The sequence below is a fragment of the Nothobranchius furzeri genome, unplaced genomic scaffold, assembly GCF_043380555.1.
Source record: "Nothobranchius furzeri strain GRZ-AD unplaced genomic scaffold, NfurGRZ-RIMD1 Scf032, whole genome shotgun sequence".
NCBI classification, from domain to species: Eukaryota; Metazoa; Chordata; class Actinopteri; order Cyprinodontiformes; family Nothobranchiidae; genus Nothobranchius; species Nothobranchius furzeri.
The window spans coordinates 84,627-94,626 of NW_027223049.1; positions in this window are offsets into that span (position 1 = coordinate 84,627).

The following is a 10,000-nucleotide window of genomic DNA, read 5'->3' on the forward strand; positions in this document are numbered from 1 at the left end:
GTGAAGGAGCTGCAGCCAGCCACCAGCAGCTGATGGCGGGGTGCAGGAGCAGCAGCCAGCCACCAGCAGCTGATGGCGGGGTGGAGGAGCTGCAGCCAGCGTCCAGCAGCTGATGGTTGGGTGGTGGAGGAGCAGCAGCCAGCCTCCAGCAGCTGCTGGCGGGGTGCAGGAGCAGCAGCCAGCCTCCAGCAGCTGGTGGCGGGGTGGAGGAGCAGAAGCCAGCCTCCAGCAGCTGATGGCGGGGTGCAGGAGCAGAAGCCAGCCTCCAGCTGGTGATGGCGGGGTGAAGGAGCTGCAGCCAGCCTCCAGCAGCCAGCCTCCAGCTGGTGATGGCGGGGCGGAGGAGCAGGCAGCCTCCATCAGCTGATGGCGGGGTGTAGGAGCAGCAGCCAGCCTCCAGCTGGTGATGGCGGGGAGGAGGAGCAGCAGCAGCCAGCCTCCAGCAGCCAGCCAGCCTCCAGCAGCTGATGGCGGTGTGTGGGAGCAGCAGCCAGCCTCCAGCGGCCAGCCAGCCTCCAGCAGCTGATGGCGGGGTGGAGGAGCTGCAGCCAGCGTCCATCAGCTGATGGCGGGGTGGAAGAGCAGCAGGCAGCCTCCAGCTGGTGATGGCGGGGTGGAGGAGCTGCAGCCAGCGTCCAGCAGCTGATGGCGGGGTGCAGGAGCAGCAGCCAGCCTCCAGCAGCTGATGGCGGGGTGGAGGAGCTGCAGCCAGCCTCCAGCAGCCAGCCTCCAGCTAGTGATGGCGGGGTGGAGAAGCAGGCAGCCTCCGTCAGCTGATGGCGGGGTGGAGGAGCAGAAGCCAGCCTCCAGCAGCTGATGGCGGGGTGCAGGAGCTGCAGCCAGCGTCCAGCAGCTGATGGTGGGGTGGAGGAGCTGCAGCCAGCCTCCAGCAGCCAGCCTCCAGCTAGTGATGGCGGGGTGGAGAAGCAGGCAGCCTCCGTCAGCTGATGGCGGGGTGGAGGAGCAGAAGCCAGCCTCCAGCAGCTGATGGCGGGGTGCAGGAGCTGCAGCCAGCGTCCAGCAGCTGATGGTGGGGTGGAGGAGCTGCAGCCAGCGTCCAGCAGCTGATGGTGGGGTGGAGGAGCTGCAGCCAGCCTCCAGCAGCCAGCCTCCAGCAGCTGATGGCGGGGTGCAGGAGCAGCAGCCAGCCTCCAGCAGCTGATGGCGGGGTGCAGGAGCAGCAGGCAGCCTCCAGCAGCTGATGGCGGGGTGGAGGAGCAGAAGCCAGCCTCCAGCAGCTGATGGCGGGGTGCAGGAGCTGCAGCCAGCGTCCAGCAGCTGATGGTGGGGTGGAGGAGCTGCAGCCAGCGTCCAGCAGCTGATGGTTGGGTGGAGGAGCAGCAGCCAGCCTCCAGCAGCCAGCCTCCAGCTAGTGATGGCGGGGTGGAGAAGCAGGCAGCCTCCATCAGCTGATGGCGGGGTGGAGGAGCAGAAGCCAGCCTCCAGCTGGTGATGGCGGGGTGCAGGAGCTGCAGGCAGCCTCCAGCAGCTGATGGCGGGGTGCAGGAGCTGCAGGCAGCCTCCAGCAGCTGATGGCGGGGTGGAGGAGCTGCAGCCAGCGTCCAGCAGCTGATGGTGGGGTGGAGGAGCTGCAGCCAGCGTCCAGCAGCTGATGGTTGGGTGGAGGAGCAGCAGCCAGCCTCCAGCAGCTGATGGCGGGGTGCAGGAGCAGCAGCCAGCCTCCAGCAGCTGATGGCGGGGTGGAGGAGCTGCAGCCAGCCTCCAGCAGCCAGCCTCCAGCTAGTGATGGCGGGGTGGAGAAGCAGGCAGCCTCCATCAGCTGATGGCGGGGTGGAGGAGCAGAAGCCAGCCTCCAGCTGGTGATGGCGGGGTGCAGGAGCTGCAGGCAGCCTCCAGCAGCTGATGGCGGGGTGGAGGAGCTGCAGCCAGCCTCCAGCAGCCAGCCTCCAGCTAGTGATGGCGGGGTGGAGAAGCAGGCAGCCTCCATCAGCTGATGGCGGGGTGGAGGAGCAGAAGCCAGCCTCCAGCAGCTGATGGCGGGGTGCAGGAGGTGCAGGCAGCCTCCAGCAGCTGATGGCGGGGTGCAGGAGCAGCAGGCAGCCTCCAGCAGCTGATGGCGGGGTGCAGGAGCTGCAACCAGCCTCCAGCTGGTGATGGCGGGGTGGAGGAGCTGCAGCCAGCCTCCAGCAGCCAGCCCCCAGCAGCTGATGGCGGGGTGGAGGAGCAGAAGCCAGCCTCCAGCAGCTGATGGTGGGGTGCAGGAGCTGCAGCCAGCCTCCAGCAGCCAGCCTCCAGCTGGTGATGGCGGGGTGGAGGAGCAGCAGCAGACAGCCTCCAGCAGCCAGCCAGCCTCCAGGAGCTGATGGCGGTGTGTGGGAGCAGCAGCCAGCCTCCAGCGTTCAGCCAGCATCCATCAGCTGATGGCGGTGTGAAGGAGCTGCAGCCAGCCTCCAGCAGGTCATGGTGGGGTGGAGGAGCAGCAGCCAGCCTCCAGCAGCTGATGGCGGGTTGCAGGAGCTGCAGCCAGCCTCCAGCAAATGATGGCGGGGTGCAGGAGCTGCAGGCAGCCTCCAGCAGCTGATGGCGGGGTGCAGGAGCAGCAGGCAGCCTCCAGCTGCTGATGACGGGGTGCAGGAGCTGCAACCAGCCTCCAGCTGGTGATGGTGGGGTGGAGGAGCTGCAGCCAGCCTCGAACAGCTGATGGCAGGGTGCAGGAGCAGCAGCCAGCCTCCAGCAGCTGATGGCGGGGCGCAGGAGCTGCAGGCAGCCTCCAGCAGCTGATGGCGGGGTGCAGGAGCAGCAGCCAGCCTCCAGCTGGTGATGGCGGGGTGAAGGAGCTGCAGCCAGCCACCAGCAGCTGATGGCGGGGTGAAGGAGCTGCAGCCAGCCACCAGCAGCTGATGGCGGGGTGGAGGAGCTGCAGCCAGCGTCCAGCAGCTGATGGTTGGGTGGTGGAGGAGCAGCAGCCAGCCTCCAGCAGCTGATGGCGGGGTGCAGGAGCAGCAGCCAGCGTCCAGCAGCTGATGGTTGGGTGGAGGAGCAGCAGCCAGCCTCCAGCAGCTGCTGGCGGGGTGCAGGAGCAGCAGCCAGCCTCCAGCAGCTGATGGCGGGGTGCAGGAGCTGCAGGCAGCCTCCAGCAGCTGATGGCGGTGTGCAGGAGCTGCAGCCAGCCTCCAGCAGCTGATGGCGGGGTGCAGGGGCTGCAGGCAGCCTCCAGCAGCTGATGGCGGGGTGCAGGAGCTGCAACCAGCCTCCAGCTGGTGATGGCGGGGTGGAGGAGCAGCAGCCAGCCTCCAGCAGCCAGCCTCCAGCTGCTGATGGCGGGGTGGAGGAACAGAAGCCTCCAGCAGCTGATGGCAGGGTGCAGGAGCAGCAGCCAGCCTCCAGCTGGTGATGGCGGGGTGGAGGAGCTGAAACCTGGGTCGGACCTGGTCTGCAGCAGGGCCCATTACCACTCAGAAGCTGATGGCAGTGTGTGTTTAGGTCCCTGCGGGGTGGATGAGCTGAAACCTGGGTCAGACTTGGTGTGCAGCAGGGCTCAGCACCCTCCAGAAGCCGATGACAGTGTGTCTTTAACTCCCTGCCTGGTGGGAGAGCTGAAAGCTGGGTCGGACCTGGTCTTTAGCAGAGCTCAGCAGCCTCCAGAAGCTGATGGCAGTGTGTGTTTCATCCCCTGCGGGGTGGGAGAGCTGAAACGTGGGTCGGACCTGGTCTGCAGCAGGGCCCATCACCATCCAGAAGCTGACGGCGGTGTGTGTTTAAGTCCCTGCGGGGTGGGAGAGCCATAACCTGGGTCGGACCTGGTCTGCAGCAGAGCTCAGCAGCCTCCAGAACCTGATGGCAGTGTGTCTTTAATCCACTGCGGGGTGCAGGAGCTGAAACCTGGGTCGGACCTGGTCTGCAGCAGGGCTCAGCAGCCAGCAGAAGGTGACGGCAGTGTGTGTTTAGTTCCCTGCGGGGTGCAGGAGCTGAAACCTGGGTCGGACCTGGTCTGCCGCAGAGCTCAGCAGCCAGCAGAAGGTGATGGCAGTGTGTGTTTAAGTCCCTGCCTGGTGGGAGAGCTGAAACCTGGGTCGGACCTGGTCTATAGAAGAGCTCAGCAGCCTCCAGAAGCTGATGGCAGTGTGTGTGTTTTGGTCCCTGCGGGGTGCAGGAGCAGGAACCCGGGTCGGACCTGGTCTATAGCGGAGCTCAGCAGCCTCCAGCAGCTGATGGCAGTGTGTGTTTAATTCCCTGCCTGGTGGGAGAGCTGTAACCCGGGTCGGACTTGGTCTGCAGCAGGGCCCATCACCATCCAGAAGCTGATGGCAGTGTGTCTTTAATTCCCTGCGGGGTGGAGGAGCAGAAACCTGGGTCGGACCTGGTCTATAGCAGAGCTCAGCAGCCTCCAGAAGCTGATGGCAGTGTGTGTTCAAGTCCCTGCGGGGTGGGAGAGCTGAAACCTGGGTCGGACCTGGTCTATAGAAGAGCTCAGCAGCCTCCAGCAGCTGATGGCAGTGTGTGTTTAAGTCCCTGCGGGGTGGGAGAGCTATATCCCGGGTCGGACCTGGTCTATAGCAGAGCTCAGCAGCCTCCAGCAGCTGATGGCAGTGTGTGTTTAAGTCCCTGCGGGGTGGGAGAGCTGAAACCTCGGTCGGACCTGGTCTATGGCAGAGCTCAGCAGCCTCCAGAAGCTGATGGCAGCGTGCCTCTAAGTCCCTGCCTGGTGGGAGAGCTGAAACCTGGGTCGGACATGGTCTGCAGCAGGGCTCGGCAGCCTCCAGCAGCTGATGGCAGTGTGTCTTTAAGTCCCTGCCTGGTGGGAGAGCTGAAACCTGGGTCGGACCTGGTCTATAGCAGAGCTCAGCAGCCTCCAGCAGCTGATGGCAGTGTGTGTTTAAGTCCCTGCCTGGTGTGAGAGCTGAAACCTGGGTCGGACCTGGTCTATAGAAGAGCTCAGCAGCCTCCAGCAGCTGATGGCAGTGTGTCTTTAAGTCACTGCCTGGTGGGAGAGCTGAAACCTGGGTCGGACCTGGTCTATAGTAGAGCTCAGCAGCCTCCAGCAGCTGATTGCAGTGTGTGTTTAAGTCCCTGCCTGGTGGGAGAGCTGATATCCGGGTCGGACCTGGTCCACAGCAGGGCCCATCACCCTCCAGAAGCTGGTGGCAGTGTGTGTTTAAGTCCCTGCGGGGTGCAGGAGCAGAAACCTGGGTGGGACCTGGTCTGCAGCAGAGCTCGGCAGCCTCCAGCAGCTGATGGCAGTGAGTGTTTAAGTCCCTGCGGGGTGGGAGAGCTATATCCCGGGTCAGACCTGGTCTAAAGCAGGGCCCATCACCCTCCAGAAGCTGGTGGCAGTGTGTGTTTAAGTCCCTGCGGGGTGGAGGAGCAGAAACCTGGGTCGGACCCGGTCTACAGCAGAGCTCAGCAGCCCCCAGAAGCTGATGGCAGTGTGTGTGTGTGTGTGTGTGTTTAAGTCTCTGCCTGGTTGGAGAGCCGATACCTGGGTCGGACCTGGTCTGCAGCAGGGCTCAGCAGCCTCCAGAAGCTGATGGCAGTGTGTCTTTCATTCCCTGCGGGGTGCAGGAGCAGAAACCTGGGTCGGACCTGGTCTATAGCGGAGCTCAGCAGCCTCCAGCAGCTGATGGCAGTGTGTGTGTTAAAGACCCTGCGGGGTGGGAGAGCTGAAACCTGGGTCGGACCTGGTCTGCAGCAGGGCTCAGCAGCCCCCAGAAGCTGATGGCTGTGTGTGTTTAAGTCCCTGCGGGGTGGGAGAGCTGAAACCTGGGTCGGACCTGGCCCGCAGCAGGGCCCATCACCCTCCAGAAGCTGATGGCGGTGTGGGTTTAAGTCCCTGCGGGGTTGAGGAGCTGAAACCTGGGTCGGACCTGGTCTGCAGCAGGGCCCATCACCATCCAGAAGCTGATGGCTGTGTGTGTTTAAGTCCCAGGGGGGTGGGAGAGCCATAACCTGGGTCGGACCTGGTCTGCAGCAGGGCTCAGCAGCCTCCAGTTGCAGATGGCAGTGTGTGTTTAGTTCCCTGCGGGGTGCAGGAGCTGAAACCTGGGTCGGACCTGGTCTATAGCAGAGCTCAGCAGCCTCCAGAAGCTGATGGCAGTGTGTCTTCAATTCCCTGCGGGGTGCAGGAGCTGATACCTGGGTCGGACCTGGTCTGCAGCAGGGCCCATCACCATCCAGACGCTGATGGCAGTGTGTGTTTAAGTCCTAGTGGGCTGCAGGAGCTGAAACCTGGGTCGGACCTGCTCTATAGTAGAGCTCAGCAGCCTCCAGAAGCTGATGGCAGTGTGTCTTTAAGTCCCTGCGGGGTGGGATAGCTGAAACCTGGGTCGGACCTGGTCTGCAGCAGGGCCCATCACCATCCAGACGCTGATGGCAGTGTGTGTTTAAGTCCTAGTGGGCTGCAGGAGCTGAAACCTGGGTCGGACCTGCTCTATAGTAGAGCTCAGCAGCCTCCAGAAGCTGATGGCAGTGTGTCTTTAAGTCCCTGCGGGGTGGGATAGCTGAAACCTGGGTCGGACCTGGTCTGCAGCAGGGCCCATCACCCTCCAGAAGCTGTTGGCAGTGTGTCTTCCATTCCTAGTGGGGCAGGGGAGCAAAGACCTGGGCAGAGGAGCGCCTGTCTGCATCCGATCCGGCCCCTCAGCAGCCCGCCGTGAGCCTTAGAGAACCCCCCCCCCCCCCCCAGCGGGCTCCAGGAACCGGGCCCTGCGTCGGACCCAGCTCAGTAAGGCCCTCCCTCGGGCCCTGCAGCAGGTGGCCCCGTCTATGCAGTCGAAAACCCCGCGAAAATCGGTGTAGAAACGCCCGAGAGGCGTGGTGCGGTTCCCCCGGCCGGTACCGGGTCCGGACCGGTCCGGAAGTCCACCCAGAACACTGCCTGGGGCTTCTGGGCGGCTCCCCAGGCGCAGGCAGTCGAAAACCGCGTGAAAATCGGTTCAGAATTGACAAAACGGCGACCTCGTCGCTCCAAAAACTAAGTCCAAACTAAGCCTTTCGCTTATCGCTTAACGCTTAAGGCGGTCGGCCTTATGGCCAGTAAATGAAAAGTGCCTGCGCCCCTGGAGGTTTTGGAAGGTGCGAGCGATGACCATGCTCGGGTTAGTAGGTGAGGCCATCGGAAAACCAGCGTGAGTTGGCGGGTTTGGGTGGCAATCTATTCCAGGCAGAGTCGACTATCTCTGGGCATCAATTTTGGGATTTTTCCGGCTCTGGTTCTGGGAGAAACGCAGGGGCAAAGTGCACGAGCCGCGGCCGATTTTGGTGGCCTGTCCCTGGGCACAAAGTCTGAGGAGTGTGGGCCTGGTTCTCCGAAAAATACCAGTCTGCTGGAGCTCACTCCCATGGCTCCAGGGGGCACGGCACACCCCCCGGTAGCCGACCAAAGTGCTCTACTCGGGCCAGACTCGGACCCACGACCCGGGGTGAGAACCACAACTACTGGTCATCCTTTTGACCTCCAGGGGGCGCGGCAGAGCCTCCCCAGTCCGACGCAAGTGCCCCACTTGGGCCATACTCAGACCCACGGCCCGGGGCGAGAACCACAACTACTGGTCATCCTTTAGACCTCCAGGGGGCCCGGCACAGCCTCCCTAGACCGACACAAGTGCTCCACTTGGGCTGTACTCTGACCCAAGTCCCGGTGCGAGAACCACAACTACTGGTCATCCTTTAGACCTCCAGGGGGCCCGGCACAGCCTCCCTAGGCCGACACAAGTGCTCCACTTGGGCTATACTCTGACCCAAGTCCCGGGGCGAGAACCACAACTACTGGTCATCCTTTTGACCTCATGGTCATCCTTTAGATCTCCAGGGGGCCCGGCACAGCCTCCCTAGGCCGACACAAGTGCTCCACTTGGGCTATACTCTGACCCAAGTCCCGGGGCGAGAACCACAACTACTGGTCATCCTTTAGACCTCCAGGGGGCACGGCACACCCCCCGGTAGCCGACCAAAGTGCTCTACTCGGGCCAGACTCGGACCCACGACCCGGGGTGAGAACCACAACTACTGGTCATCCTTTAGACCTCCAGGGGGCCCGGCACAGCCTCCCTAGTCCGACACAAGTGCTCCACTTGGGCTATACTCTGACCCAAGTCCCGGGGCGAGAACCACAACTACTGGTCATCCTTTAGACCTCCAGGGGGACCGGCACAGCCTCCCTAGACCGACACAAGTGCACCACTTGGGCCATACTCTGACCCAAGTCCCGGGGCGAGAACCACAACTACTGGTCATCCTTTTGACCTCATGGTCATCCTTTAGACCTCAAGGGGGCACGGCAGAGCCTCCCTAGTCCGACACAAGTGTCCCACTTGGGCTATACTATGACCCAAGTCCCGGGGCGAGAACCACAACTACTGGTCATCCTTTAGACCTCAAGGGGGCACGGCAGAGCCTCCCTAGTCCGACACAAGTGTCCCACTTGGGCCATACTCAGACCCACGGCCCGGGGCGAGAACCACAACTACTGGTCATCCTTTAGACCTCCAGGGGGCCCGGCACAGCCTCCCTAGTCCGACGCAAGTGCTCCACTTGGGCTGTACTCTGACCCAAGTCCCGGGGCGAGAACCACAACTAATGGTCATCCTTTAGACCTCCAGGGGGCACGGCACAGCCTCCCTAGTCCGACACAAGTGCTCCACTTGGGCTATACTCTGACCCAAGTCCCGGGGCGAGAACCACAACTACTGGTCATCCTTTAGACCTCCAGGGGGCACGGCAGAGCCTCCCTAGTCCGACACAAGTGTCCCACTTGGGCTATTCTCTGACCCAAGTCCCGGGGCGAGAACCACAACTACTGGTCATCCTTTAGACCTCCAGGGGGCACGACACAGCCTCCCTAGTCCGACCCAAGTGCTCCACTTGGGCTATACTATGACCCAAGTCCCGGGGCGAGAACCACAACTACTGGTCATCCTTTAGACCTCCAGGGGGCACGGCACAGCCTCCCTAGTCCGACACAAGTGCTCCACTTGGGCTATACTCTGACCCAAGTCCCGGGGCGAGAACCACAACTACTGGTCATCCTTTAGACCTCCAGGGGGCACGGCACAGCCTCCCTAGTCCGACACAAGTGCTCCACTTGGGCTATACTCTGACCCAAGTCCCGGGGCGAGAACCACAACTACTGGTCATCCTTTTGACCTCATGGTCATCCTTTAGACCTCCAGGGGGCCCGGCACAGCCTCCCTAGGCCGACACAAGTGCTCCACTTGGGCTATACTCTGACCCAAGTCCCGGGGCGAGAACCACAACTACTGGTCATCCTTTTGACCTCCAGGGGGCGCGGCAGAGCCTCCCCAGTCCGACGCAAGTGCCCCACTTGGGCCATACTCAGACCCACGGCCCGGGGCGAGAACCACAACTACTGGTCATCCTTTAGACCTCCAGGGGGCCCGGCACAGCCTCCCTAGACCGACACAAGTGCTCCACTTGGGCTGTACTCTGACCCAAGTCCCGGTGCGAGAACCACAACTACTGGTCATCCTTTAGACCTCCAGGGGGCCCGGCACAGCCTCCCTAGGCCGACACAAGTGCTCCACTTGGGCTATACTCTGACCCAAGTCCCGGGGCGAGAACCACAACTACTGGTCATCCTTTTGACCTCATGGTCATCCTTTAGATCTCCAGGGGGCCCGGCACAGCCTCCCTAGGCCGACACAAGTGCTCCACTTGGGCTATACTCTGACCCAAGTCCCGGGGCGAGAACCACAACTACTGGTCATCCTTTAGACCTCCAGGGGGCACGGCACACCCCCCGGTAGCCGACCAAAGTGCTCTACTCGGGCCAGACTCGGACCCACGACCCGGGGTGAGAACCACAACTACTGGTCATCCTTTAGACCTCCAGGGGGCCCGGCACAGCCTCCCTAGTCCGACACAAGTGCTCCACTTGGGCTATACTCTGACCCAAGTCCCGGGGCGAGAACCACAACTACTGGTCATCCTTTAGACCTCCAGGGGGACCGGCACAGCCTCCCTAGACCGACACAAGTGCACCACTTGGGCCATACTCTGACCCAAGTCCCGGGGCGAGAACCAC